This window comes from Myotis brandtii, unplaced genomic scaffold (assembly GCF_000412655.1).
Source record: "Myotis brandtii unplaced genomic scaffold, ASM41265v1 scaffold23, whole genome shotgun sequence".
NCBI lineage: Eukaryota > Metazoa > Chordata > Mammalia > Chiroptera > Vespertilionidae > Myotis > Myotis brandtii.
In genome coordinates, this window is record NW_005358649.1 from 2,470,060 (window position 1) to 2,484,476 (window position 14,417).

The window sequence follows — 14,417 nt, forward strand, 5'->3', positions numbered from 1 at the left end:
CCACCAGCCTGATCACCCCCAACTGCCCTCCCCTCCTGGCCCGATCACCCCTAACCGCCTCTGCCTTGGCCCCGCTACCATGTCTTTGTCTGGAAAGACATCTGGAAGGTCTCCCGGAAGGTCTCCTGGTCTAATTAGCATATTAACCCTGTATTAGTATAGGTCAGTGGTTGGCAAACTACGGCTCGCGAGCCACATGCGGCTCTTTGAGCCGCATGTGGCTCACAAGCCGCAGTTTGCCAACCACTGGTATAGCTAGAGGCCTGGTGCATGGGTGGGGGCCGGCTGGTCTGCCCTGAAGGAGGCCCCGGATCAGGGTGGGGGTTCCCTTGGGGGGCAGAGCTGGCCTGGGTGAGGGGCGTAGGGTGGTTTGCAGGCTGGCCACACCCCCATTGAGGTGAGGGTCCCTGCGGGGGGGCATGGCCGGCCTGGGCGAGGGGCTGAGGGCTGTTTTCAGGCTGGCCACACATCAGTAATTGGAGGTTCTTCTTAGGAGCACTAGACCTTTTGTTTGTTTGTTTAAATATATCTTTATTGATTTCAGAGAGGAGTGGAGAGGGAGAGAGAGAGATAGAAACATCAGTGATGAGAGAGAATCATTGATGGGCTGCTTCATGCACGCCACCTCCTGGGGATCGAGCTCACAACCCAGGCATGTGCCCTGATTGGGAATCAAACCGTGATCATGATCTCATGGTTCATAGGTCGACGCTCAACCACTGAGCCATGCCAGCGGGCGGAGCACCAGACCTTTTGGGGAGTTGCATTTCAGTGCACTAAGTCTTTGGTCCCTGAATCAGTATTTCAGTCTAATGGTGTCTTAGTGGCTAGAAATTCAGATTTTTACACACCCGGAGTAACCCCACTCTTACCGATCACTCTGTCACAGAGGGTCAGACCGCATTAAGGGGATCTTGAGTCACAGACCAGCCTCCCCATAGACATGCAAACACACAGTCTAGGAAACAGATATGATTCACATAATTCCTTCACCTCTCCCTGTCCTTTATCCAGCCACCGTATTATTGGGGGACGTGATACTCGGCCAGACAGTCTATACTCTAATTGAAATTACCCAAAGACAACAGTGTGATGAAGTGGTTTGAGCATAGAAGCTGCAAAGAGAGATCCATTTTCCAATCCAACTAGGAGGTTAATGATTATGTGTCACTTTGGAAAATCATCACCTCTTTGTTGTGATGAAAACTAAGTCCAAATGCATGTTACTCTTGTGTTGGGTCAGAGCCTCTAACCTTTAAGGGGAGAGGTCAAGGCCTCATTCCCACCCTGCACTCCCACCCCTATGAAGGAGCTCCAATAAAGGACAAAATAGTGTCTCCAAGATACATAATTTGGAAACATTCATAGAGACTGGGACTTTCCAGGGAAGGAGAAACAGAACTCAGAAAGTCCTGCGCACACATACACATACACACACACACACACACACACACACACACACACACACACAAACACACACACACACACAAGTATAGGGAGGAGGGGTTTGAGGTCCCTCCAGATTGTGGGGTGCTCTCCTCTAACAGGCCCAGCAGGGCTCCTGTGGGACCCAGGTTAGGGAAGGAAGGAAGCCCACAGCATGCAGATTGCAACTGGCTCTTCTATGGGCCTTAGCATGCGAGGAAGAAAGAAATTCTAAGATTCCCAAACCATCCTCCTCAGTTTATCAACAGGAGATACCTGGTAGGAATTTGGGGCACCTTGTAGCAGGAATAAAAACAGAGTAATTTGTCTTCATGGTCCTTTACCCCAGGAACCAGCCATCTCCACAGGGGCTGAGAAGAGACTTGGCCTGTGGGGAGATGGAAACCCATCTTCGAAAATATTGAACATTCTAGAACTGGAAGGCACTAGAATATCTTGGCTCAGTCTCTTTTTCTTTTCATCGATTTTAGCAAGAGAAAGGAAGAGAGAGAAACACCGATCTGTTGTTCCACTTATTTATGCATTCATTGGTTGATTCTTGTTTGTGACCTGAACTAGCAACCTCGGCTTATGGGGGATGACCCTCCGACCAACTGAGCTCCCCAGCCAGGCATTGCCTCAGTCTTGTACCAACTGTGTGCCCTTGAGCCTCAGCTCCCTCATCTATAAAGTGGGGATAATGCTACTACCCACCCTCACAAAAGTGGTAAGAATTAAAAGCCTAGAAGCTCATAAAGAGTTTATCAGTAGGGAACTCAGTGCAAGGAGCCAGCTCCTAAAATATTACCATTGTGATTATAATGCACTTTTCAAGCTGAGGTTAGAACCCGGGGATTTGGTGTCTGCATAATCAGGACTTTTAATTCATATTATAAATACCCACATGGAGCCTGAGAAAGGTGAGCATTAGAGGAGGGACACCCTGGGGCAGCCCCCAGGGAAAACAGTTAGTAACAGGACGCTTCTGGGTAAGGTCACAGCGGTTTCTATCTCCACCCCCAGCAGCTGCTCTGAACCTGGGAAAGAATCAGTGCTAGGTGCTGGTGCTAGAAAAGAAAAAGTCACAAAATCCCTCACCTCCTGGTGCTTATGTTCTAGTATGGAGAGAGAGAGAGAGAGCAAATACACAAATCATTACAACTGTTATACAGGAATGTGTCCTGAAGAAACAGGGAACCAGAGAAGGGAGGAGGGTGCTTCTGAGGTGGGACTTCAAGTGGGCTAGAACAGTGGTCGGCAAACTCATTAGTCAACAGAGCCAAATATCAACAGTACAGCGATTGAAATTTCTTTTGAGAGCCAAATTTTTTAAACTTAAACTATATAGGTAGGTACATTGTTATTAACTTAATTAGGGTACTCCTAAGCTGGCCTTTGCTAAAAACATCCTCAATCTGATTAAGATACGTTCGCTAAGGTCGACCCCTTCCAACTCTCCCATCCATACTCATCTTGTATACTTGTTTCAGATAGACGAGTGTGGATGGGAGAGTTGGAAGGGGTCGACCTCAGCGAATGTACCTCAAAACAATGTACCTCCCCCCGCACTGCGTATCCCTCGGCCCGCCTGCGCCACATCTCTGGTCACCGACTGACACCCCCCACTTCTTCTAACGCCACTTCTTCAAAATAGACTCGCCCAGGCCAAAAACCGACTTCTGCGCATGGGCCACGAAGTTTCAATCGCACTGTACGTGCGTGCTCACAAGTGGTATTTTGTGGAAGAGCCACACTCAAGGGGCCAAAGAGCCGCATGTGGCTCACGAACTATGGTTTGCTGACCACTGGGCTAGAAGGTCTCCTCAGAGAGATGGCATTTGAGCTGAAAATTGACCCAAACGAGGAGCAAAACAGATATGTAGGAGACAAGAGCTCCATGCAGAGGAGTGTCAAGTGCAAAGGCACTTAGTAGTCAGTCTCTGAGGACCCTGGGGAGGAGGTGGGCATAGGGGCTTGATAAAAAAAGGCACTAAACCACCCCACACCTGCACTGTGCGTGATCACCTTCTAACAAACGTGTTTTACTTAGGTCGCATATTTCTTTTTCACCACCTTGCTCGCCAGAATGCAAGCTCCTACGGTGCAGGGATTTCATCTGTTTGCGTTCCTGATCCAGTTCTGCACAGAGCACAGAGCACACTCCTTGGTGAATGAAGGAGTGACATGTAGGCCAAAATAAAGCTGCGGGATTTGTTCCAGGGGCAATGGGACTTTGAGGAGACTTTGAGCAGGAAAACGGCATGGTCAAATTTATGTTTCTGATTGCTTAGCTACTGTGAGAAAAAAAAAGAAAAAGAACAAAACTGAATGAATGACTGGATGGATGGATGACTGAATGAGTCCCAGGATCCACAACACTGGATTTTCAGGTGCCATTCAAACAGGAAGCTGCTCTGCTAATATTCGAGAGCTGAGCAGTGTCCTCTCAGCATCCCACCCCCACTCCATGGCTCAGAGGGACCCTGGGAGAAATCCCCCCAGGAAAAGGCAGGGAACTTCCAAACGCTTGCAAACCTCACCTCTTCAGTACTCTGAGCACTGCAGGGAGAGGCTGCGTGCTTCTGCGGTTGGTCCTGGACCAGAAACTGGAAGTTTGCCGAGGAGCCAGAAAAGATCCAGGGCAGCCAATGGGATCTGGGATGGACTGAGAGACCTTTCCATGCCCAGCTGGGGATCCCACCAGCTTCCTCATGTCCTTCTGGCCCAGGTTTCAGAAGACAGAGGTTTCAGAAGACAGAGGTTTCAGAAGACAGGTTTCAGAAGACAGAGGTCTCACTCCATGATGTACCCAGCCATCCCAAATTAACCTTTTTGATGTGATAAGGTCCTGAATTAAAGAACCTCTTTGGGTATTGATGAAGTTAACAACCTCACAGGGAGGAGACTTCTTGACAATTTCTGTCCAGATTCATATATATTAATTATTGCTTCTTTGAGAGAGAGGAAGGGAGAGGGAGAAAGAGAGAAACATAGATGTGAGAGAGAAGCATTGATCGGCTGTCTTCTGTATGCCCTCCACCAGGGATCGAGCCTAACCTGGGCATGTGCCCTGACCAGGAGTTGAACCAGCGACTTTTTGGTGGTGCATGAGACAATGCCCAACCATCTGAGCCACACCAGCCAGGGATGGACATTTCATTTTAAAAAACATACAATGACTGTCCACCTCATTCCATAAAGGTTGGGCTAATCAAACGAGCATAAATGTTCACCTAGACAGAAAGAAACTGGTGACATTCCTCCTCTTCAAAACGTACCTGGAGTCTTTCTTTGCCTCATAGCTTCTGGTTTCCTCTGTGGCTTCTACAATCCTATGCAAGTGATATTTTACATTTCCTAGCACCTTTTAAAAGCTTGAAGTTTGGTAAATTAGTATCGTCTTTTCTCCTTTGGAAAAAGAAATTGCAGGCTTGCCTTTTACCTAAATCATTTTATGGGCCATTAATTGAATAGATAATGTTTCTCAGCCAAGACTGAAGGGTCATTTACCATTTTCCACTTGACAACGACCCCTGATCACAGGAGAGCAATCGGAGAGGTGACACCAGCTGGACAGCACGGACCTGGCCGGAATCAGAAGCTACATGCTTCAGCCCTTCGTCTGCGTTTGCACATGAGAGAAGTGAGATGACTGCCTATATTTTCACTATAGTGAATCTTTGTTTTCATTGCAAATTCTGAATATCAAAGTCTACTGGGATGATAGTTTGGTTTTTAAAAAGCAGAAGCTATATTTTGTTCTTGAATGTTCAAGAAATAGCCCTGCTGGGTAGCTCGGTTGGTTAGAGCATTCTTCCCATAAGCCAAGTTTTTGGGTTCGATCCCCAGTCAGGGCACATACAAGAATCCACCAATGACTGTATAAACAAGTGGAACAACAAATCTCTCTCTCTCTCTCTCTCTCTCTCTCTCTCTCTCTCTCATATCAATAAATTTTAAAAGACGCCAGGGTTTTTCACTGCTTTACTAACTAGGATCAAAGGAGTGCCTGAGTCTCTTAGAAAACACTCTGCAAGTGGAATAAAATAGATTCTCCTTTGAAATTATGTCAAACAGAAAGAAAGGAGTTTTAGTCAGAATGCTGAGCCCTTGGAGCAAAATACAGCTCCATAGGCAATCACCCCCAGCACCCCTTCCCTTCCCGCCCCCCAGTAATCTAATTTAATTGTCTGAGGAAACCATGCTTCATTGTATCAAAGGCGTCACCATGAGCAGAGGGGCTGCGACCACCCTGGCACAGTCCACTGGTCAGTTTCTTGCACCACAAGGGAACTAGCAGATCCTTTTCATAAATCATGATAAAGTGCACGTAACATACACTTCATCATTTGAACCATGTTTATGTGTACAATCCAGTAGCATTAAGTACAGTCATGTTGCTGTACAACCATCACCACCATCCATCTCCAGAACTTTTCCATCATCCCAAATTGAAACTCTGTGCACATAAAACAGCCCTGGCTGGTGCGTTCGTTCAGTGGTTAGAGTGTTGGCCTACACACCGAAGGGTCGCACATTCAATTCCCAGTCAAGAGCATGTACCTGGGTTTCGGGTTCACTTCCCGCCCACAGTTGGGGCACATTTGGGAGGCAACCAGTCTCACATTGATGTTTCTCTCTCCCCCGCCCCTCCCTTCCTGCCTCCCTCCCACTATCTCTGAAAAGCAATGGGGGGAACCTGGGAAGAAACTCTGTGAACATAAAACACTAACTCCCATTCTCCCTTCCCCCAGCCCCTGGCATCCACCAGGCTACTTTCTGTCTCTAAGAATGTATGTGCTTTAGGAAACGCACATAGGAAGAATCATACTGTATTGTTCCTCTTGTTCCTTATTTCACTGAGCATGTCCTCCAGTTTCATCCTTGTTGCGGCATGTGTCAGAACTCCCTGTCTTTTTAAGGCTGAATAACATTCCACTGTCTGCATATACATTACATTTTGTTTACCCACTTAGTCATGGATGGGCACTTGGGTTGATTTTAACCTTTGACTATTGCGAATAATGCTGCTATGAACATGGGTGTATGCCAGAAGCCGGTCCATCCTTGATGCTTGATACAGTCGCTGCAGGAAAGAAACATCTGCACAGCATATGTTTCAAGGGACCTGGCATATATAGCATATTGTTCTTAATATGTTTGCTCTCCTTAGTGCCATGTGTTTTAACCAAGGTCACCTCTCCGAGAAAGGTTGTTTCCCCAGGTGGGGATTTTTCCCTGAGGTTAGGGAGGGGATACAACCCCTTAACTAAGTGCCAGGCGGGTAGTTAATCACTTTAACTACAAACAATCACGCTTAAGCTACATAATCTTTACTCCCTGGAATGGAGATAAGAAACGCCCTAACCTTTGCAATAGAAATTGACAGGATTAAAATCAACTGGTATAAATACAGATGTAACAAGACAATAAACACCAGAACTTGGCATACATTACATTTTGTTTACCCACTTAGTCATGGATGGGCACTTGGGTTGATTTTAACCTTTGACTATTGAGAATAATGCTGCTATGAACATGGGTGTATGAATAATATCTGTTTAAGCCACTATATTCACTTATTTGGGGTATATACTCAGCAGTGGAACTGCTGGATCTTATGGTAATTCTATGTTTAATTTTTTTAGTATATATTTTTATTGATTTCAGAGAGGAAGGGAGGAGAGAGAGACAAAAATATCAATGATGAAAGAGAATCATTGATCAGTTGCCTCCTGCACGCCCCCTACTGGGGATTGAGCCTGAAACCCGGGCATGTGCCCTGACCATAACCTCCTGGTTCATAGGTCAGCACTCAATTACTGAGCCACACTGGCCAGGCTATGCTTAATTTTTTTGAAGAGCCACAATAATGTTTCCATAGTAGCTGTACAATTGTACATTCCCACCAGCAGTAACACATCTTCATGATGCCTACGCATCAATGTATGAGCAATGTCTTAGCTGAAAATACCGTCATTCTTCAATTCTACTTTATTGTCCACCTTATTGTCTGTCATGTTAGAGTACAAGGACAGAGAGACAAACGATGGCCCTGAAAATGGACTTCAGAGAAATTGTCCCCTTAGGATGGTCAGCAATCAGCACACTGCTGGTTTCGGGGAAGACATTTTTTTCCCATAAATATATTTTTATTGATTTCAGAGAGGAAGGGAGAGAGAAAAACATCAACAATAAGAAAGAATCATTGATGAGTTACCTCCTGCACACCCCACACCAGGGATCAAGCCCCAACCGGCATGTGCCCTGACCGGGAATCTAACTGTGACTTTCTGGTTCATAGATCCAATGCTCAACCATTGAGCCAAACCCACTGGGCGGGTGAAGAGAAGATTTTGACCTAGTTACACAAGTTCAAAAGAAAGAAGAGAAATCTGCCTGTGGGGCACACATTCTCCCCATCCCACTTGTCTTCAAGATACAAAGTCATGAAGGGAGCTCCCAAGAATAAAGAGTGGGGTGTGGAGCTTTCCTGGAAGAGAGATTGAAATAATTTCAAGGCACCTGAACTAGCTCACCTGAGACTTACTTAACTTCCCACCAGGTAGGTGAGCACTTCTCTTCAGAGTCAGGGTGTGGTCTTAGGGAAAGTTCCTATCTACTTGTTTAGAGAAGGAGGATTAAAGGCAGTCCTTTGTGCTTGGCTCAGTGATTGAGGTTTGACCTATGAACCAGGAAGTCATGGTTCGATTCCTGGTCAGGGCACGTGCAGGCTTAATCCCCAGTGTGGGGTGTGCAAGAGGTCGGAATCAAACCTGGGACCTTTCAGTTTGCAGGCCAACACTCTACCCACTGAGCCAAACGGGCTAGGGCTAAAAATATAATTTTTAAAAATATAATAAATAAAGGAAGTCCTTTGAGGTTTGATACCCAGGGCAAAAACCTCAGCCAGATTTTAAGAATTTACACTTTCTTTAACTGGTCTGTGTTTTCTCTTAGGAATTTCAAACCCAGTGGTAGAGACTGAAGGATACAGCAAACCCATCAGAGAAGGGAGAGGCTGAAAGCTTGTTATGCGTGGAAGTGTGTGTTCCGCAAAGCTGTGGTGAAGTGCTCACCTTCCCTCACCTATGAATGAGGCCTTATATGGAAATAAGTTAAGGTGATGTCATTAGAGAGGTCCCTACTCCAATGTGCCTGATGTCCTTATAGAGGGAAGATCTCCATGTGAGGACAGAAGCAGAGATGGGAGTTAAGCCAAGGAGCTGGGGCTACCAGAAGCTGGAAAAGACGAGAAAGGCTCCTCCCCTAGACAGCAAGTCCTGCCAACATCTTGATTTCAGACGTGTAGCCTCCAGAACTGTGAGAAAGAAGGTTTCTGTTATTTTAAGCCCCACAGTTTGTGGGACTTGGTTACGGCAGCCCTAGGAAGCTAACACAGAGCTCAATACCTAGAAATCACACCCAACAACACAGGTTCACATAACTTTTTTTCATATTTATTAGGAGGATTGTTGAGCTAAGGATGTTTTCTTAAAGAAAGAATCACCTGTCATCCTTTCAGATTTCCCTAAGTGTTTATGGACTTATAAATCATAACCTTCGTTAATTAAATTGTCTCTGGCTGGAAGGTTGTCCTTTTAGTACACAAGCATTTCTAATCCCCACCCTCCATCTTAGCCCAATGTTGTTCAGATGTTCCTGACTCAGATTCCTGCCAACAAATTAAATTCAGGAGTAATGTATCATGATATGAGGAAAGTGAGTGGACTCTGCATTAACTTTCTCTTTGAAGACAATTTTGCTAGGGGACAATTACCCAGTGGCTTCAGAAGCTCATTAGGCTTTTCAAAATTCCCCTGTGCTTCCTAGAAGGTCATTAAAATGTTGCAGCCATTCCCTCCAGGAGCCAGGGAGGGTCTGTGAACCAGCCTGCTGCCTTATCAGCTCTTTGAAATGAAACACGACAGGGCTCTGCAGCTCCCACAGGTGACTACAGCATCACAGGTGTGACGGCCTATCTCTGTCTTCTGTGTCTCCTGCCTCTTTAATGCAGTGAACAAACTGAAAAGAGTGAGTGCAAAAGGCATGAAGCGCCTGCCTAATGAGACACCTGGTGAGTTCACTGCTAGGAGTCACTGAAATTAGTTGACTAATAGTCTTTGTATTCCACGTAGCTGGTGAGAAGAAAAATAGGATGGAAGCATAAATTCAAACAAAATCAGCGTGGAGAAGGTGTTAGAGAGAAGTACAGAACCCAAGAAATTCATTATTCTGTTCACATTTGCACAAAACACACACACACACACACACACACACACACACCATGAAGAGAACAGTGCCACATTTACTTGTAATGTTAACAAAGGCCACAAATTGACAGTTCACAAAAAGGGCAGAAAACATGTGAAAAGATGTTCAATTATATTCATAAGATGAGGAAGACTATATATATTAAACCTCCATGAAGATATAATTTTTGATCAGATGGGCAAAAATTCAAAATTATGATAGCAGTAGAGGCCGGGTGCACGGGATTCGTGCATTGGTGGGGGGCGTGGCCTGCGGGGATGGGCCTGCTGTGGGAGCGCCACTCATCCCAGTCTGCTGAGTGGCGGTGGACCCGCCCTCTGAGCAGCTGCTCCCTGGTCCGGCATCTTCCGTGGAGCTGGAGCACTTGCCTCTCCAGGGGACCCGGTCAGGGCTGGGCCCAGGGACAATAGCTCTGAGAGGCGGTGCAGTAAGCCTCAGTCCCATGGCAGCCACGAACCTGCCTCCCAGCCTCTGGGGTCAGCTCTGCGAGCCCAGCGGCAGCACTGCACGGCCTGCAGGCATCTGGAGGAGGCGGTAGGGAGCGAGGAGGAGGAGCCTGGGTCGAGGAGGCAAGGATCACAGCCCAAGTTTCTGCCCATCAGCCTGGGGTTCGCAGGAGCAGCTGCTCATCATGGTCAGCCGAACAGTGCTCCCACTGTGGTAGCACACTGACCACCAGGGAGCAGCTCCTGCGTTGAGCGTCTGCCCCTTGGTGGTCAGTGTGCGTCATAGCGACTGGTCGACCAATCTTTCTGGTCATCCCGCCATTCGGTCAATGGGCTTTTATTACATAGGATATGTCTTTGTATTTATTTTAGAGGGAGAGGAAAGGAGAAGGAGAGAAAGAGAAACATTGACATGAAAGAGAAACATTGAGTGGCTGCCTCCTGCATGCCCCCCACTAGGGATCGAGCCCACAACCCGGGTATGTGCCCTTGACCGGGATCAAACCCTGGACTCTTCAATCCGCAGGCTGCCTCTCTATCCATTGAGCCGAACCATGTAGGGCTGTATGAGTTCTTTGTATATTTTGGGTTTTAATGCCATGTCGGAGCTATTGTTTGCAAATATCATCTCCCATCCCATTGGTTGCCCTTTTGTTTTGTTGTTGGTCTATTTTGCTGTGCAGAAACATTTTAGTTTGATATGGTCCTACTCAATTATTTTTGCCTTTACTTCCCCTTGCCTTTGGGGTCAAATTCATATGTTCTCTACAACTCAGGTCCATAAGTTTAGTACCTATGTTTTCTTCTGTGGATTGTATTGTTTCAGATCCTATATTTAGATCTTTGATCCATTTCGAATTCATTTTTGTACAAGGGGACAAACTATAATCTGGTTTCATTCTTTTGCATGTGGCTTTCCAATTCTCCCAGCATCATTAATTGAAGAGGCTTTCTTTTCTGCATTGTGTGTTTTTGGCTCCTTTGTTAAAAATTGTTTGACCAAATACCTGTGCTTTTATTTCTGGGTTCTCAATTCTGTTGCATTGGTCTGTGTGTCTGTTCTTCTGCCAATACCATGTTGTTTTGATTATTGTAACTCTGTAGTATAATTTGAAGTCAGGTAATGTGATATACCTCTGGCTTCGTTCTTTATAAATGGAATACATTTTAAAGTGGGCATTTGAGTTGCCTGTGAGTATATTTTGCTTGCAAGCTCATAATATGAAAATATGCTTTGATTTTTTTATTAACTGTATTGTCAGGCAATTAGAATTTATGTAGTTTTTCTTCAGTTACTTTTGCTGACTCAGAAGCTTAAGCTGGCACTGTGTGTTGGCAATGAACTCTTTACTGATCTGGGTTCTGGGTAAATTTGAAAAGTATTTCCTCTTCTCTATAATAATTTATTGCTAATGGGTACATGAGTATATTTCAGCAGGCATCAGAAAGAAAAAGCAAGGGACAAAAATGCTTTTTCTCTGGTTCTTAAACTAATAATCAAGAAATGTTCTTTGTTTTAAATAAGGTTAAGTATTGAGAATTAAATGTAAAAAAAATCACTATTATATGTAAGAAATAACATAATAGAGCAAGCCCCATGATACAAATAAAGGGAGGTAAGTGTCTCCTCTTGCTCTTTATGCGCTCACTCTCCCCCTTATATCCAGCTTTAGCCATTTCAGCTTAGCTAACTGTCTCGGACCTGAACAATCACTCTAATTCCTAATTATTTTCCCCTCACAGAAAGTGACAACTCCTTTGTTTTAGTTTATATTTTTGCATATGTCTGCATTCTAGCAGTGCAGCTACTGTACAGCAATCTGAGGCACTTTCTCTTGCACCTAGACTACCCCTCGAAGACCATTGATGAAGTCCCTACCCCTTTTCCTTGCTGAGAGCCAGGTTTTCTTTCCCTTTAGTGGGCACTAAACAGAAGCAATGTTCCTTTCTCTTTTTCATACATAGGTGACATCCAACAGCTAGTTAAGAAACTTAACTGCTTCTTAATGCCCAGTACTTCCGTTGGCAAAACTTGCAGGGCTTAGCGCAAAGGTCCTACTGTCTAGTTATGTTTTCAGTGAGAACCAGCTATCTTCTTCCTCATCTTTTTATTTATCTTGTCACAACTTTTCTCAGAATGATTTAATATAATAAGCATTTTGTAGACATTCTAGTGTACTTACCTTAAGTTAGATTATATAGCTATTTGATGTTGTGGGTGATGCTGTGAATTTGTGATTTGCATGGCTTCAGATGTCATAATTTTTCCCCCACTTTCTAGGAAGTAACAGCTAGCAGTCGCCACTATGTTGACAGGCTATTTGACCCTGATCCCCAGAAAGTTCTACAAGGTGTCATGTAAGTAGTATGTATTTAAGAGTCTATCAAGTCTTTGTTTGTTTTCATGTTTGAATCTGCCAAATAAATATTATAATTCTGATTTGCACAAACACACACACACACACACACACACACACACCATGAAGAGAACAGTGCCACATTTACTTGTAATGTTAACAAAGGCCACAAATTGACAGTTCACAAAAAGGGCAGAAAACATGTGAAAAGATGTTCAATTATATTCATAAGATGAGGAAGACTATATATATTAAACCTCCATGAAGATATAATTTTTGATCAGATGGGCAAAAATTCAAAATTATGATAGCAGTAGAGGCCGGGTGCACGGGATTCGTGCATTGGTGGGGGGCGTGGCCTGCGGGGATGGGCCTGCTGTGGGAGCGCCACTCATCCCGATCAGCCAAGCAGCACTCCCACTGTGGGAGCGCACTGACCACCAGGGTGCAGCTCCTGCGTTGAGCATCTGCCCCCTGGTGGTCAGTGTACGTCATAGCGACTGATCGACCGGTCGTTCTGGTTGTTCCACCATTCAGTCACTGGGCTTTTATTATATAGGATATATTCTGTGGGTGCAAATATAGGGTCAGTACAACCCCAGTGGAGGTCAATTTGGCAACATATATTAAATGAAAAATGCATTTACCTTTTGACCCGGCAATCCTACTTTGGGGGATTTATCCTGATATGCTTACATATGTTCTGAATATACATTATTCATATCTGCATTATTTATAATAGCAAAAGATGAAAACAATCCAAGTGCTCATCTATAGGAAACTCGTTAAATTAACTATGGCACGTTCACAAAATGAAGAAAAGAATGGGAAAGCTTTATATGTACAGTTGTAGAAAAATCTTCCAGTATCAGGATGACGCTTTAACCAAATGAGCTACCCAGCCAGAGTGGGGTGAATTTCACCTTTTATTAATTCAAGGATCTTATTTGAGCCCTGGCCTGTGTGGCTCAGTTGGATGGGTGTCATCCTATGCACTGAAAGGTTGCTGGTTTGATTCCTGGTCAGGCACATGCCTAGGTTGTGGGCTCTAGCCCTTATCCCACCACACCCCGCCGCAGGCCTTCACCACACTATTGTCTACATCCAGTCCATGGGTTATGCATATATGCATACAAGCTCCTGGGTTCATCTCCTCCCACCCACCCCCGCCTTCCCTCTGAGATGTGACAGATGTACATTATTACTTTTTTTTTAAGTGAAAAACAATTAAAATGTGGTATTAAAATACTTGCACAAATTCTTTGATACTCCTCCCTGCAAGAAGTGGAGCTTCTCCCCTCCAGTGTGGGCGTGACGAGAATAAGAGCAGAAGTGATGGTGTGTGACAGTGGAGACTAGGCCATAAAAGGCACCACTGCTTCCTCCTTGCTCTTTCTTTTGAATCATGAGCTCAGGGGATCCTGGTTGCTATGTTATAAGGACACTCTGTCCCATGTGGTGGGGAACTGAGGCCACCTGCCAATACTCATGTGAGTGAGCCATCTGCTTAGAAGCAGAGCCTCTATCCACAGTCTAGCGTTCAGATGACTGCAGCCCTGGGCAAGAGTTTGACAGAAACCTCATGTGAGTCTGTGAGCCAAACCACTCAGCCAAGTCAAACCTGGATTCAGGACTCTCAGAAACTGTGTAAGATAATACATGTTTGTTGCTTTGAGATGCTAAGTTTGGGGGTAATTTGTTATGCAGCAGTAGCTAACTAATGCAACAGTATTTATAGCAGTTTATTTCTTTGTAATAAAGAAAAATAATACATATATTTGTATTTATTACTTTTGCAATAAAGAACATGGGAACAGTACCTGAGGATTAACAAATGGTTACCTGTATAAGAGATCTATGCAATGGAAAACTGAATGGATGGTAATAGGGAAGAAAAAACTTCTCAAGTTATCCC

General features: G+C 44.8%; 1 long non-coding RNA gene across 1 annotated transcript; it reads left to right on the forward strand.

Moving 5' to 3' along the window:
* Positions 1–94: 94 nt before the first annotated feature.
* Positions 95–12,558, forward strand: LOC106726128. The gene is made up of 3 exons (XR_001362148.1): positions 95–108; positions 3,240–3,242; positions 12,427–12,558. It is a non-coding gene; the product is annotated as an uncharacterized LOC106726128 (long non-coding RNA).
* Positions 12,559–14,417: the final 1,859 nt, after the last annotated feature.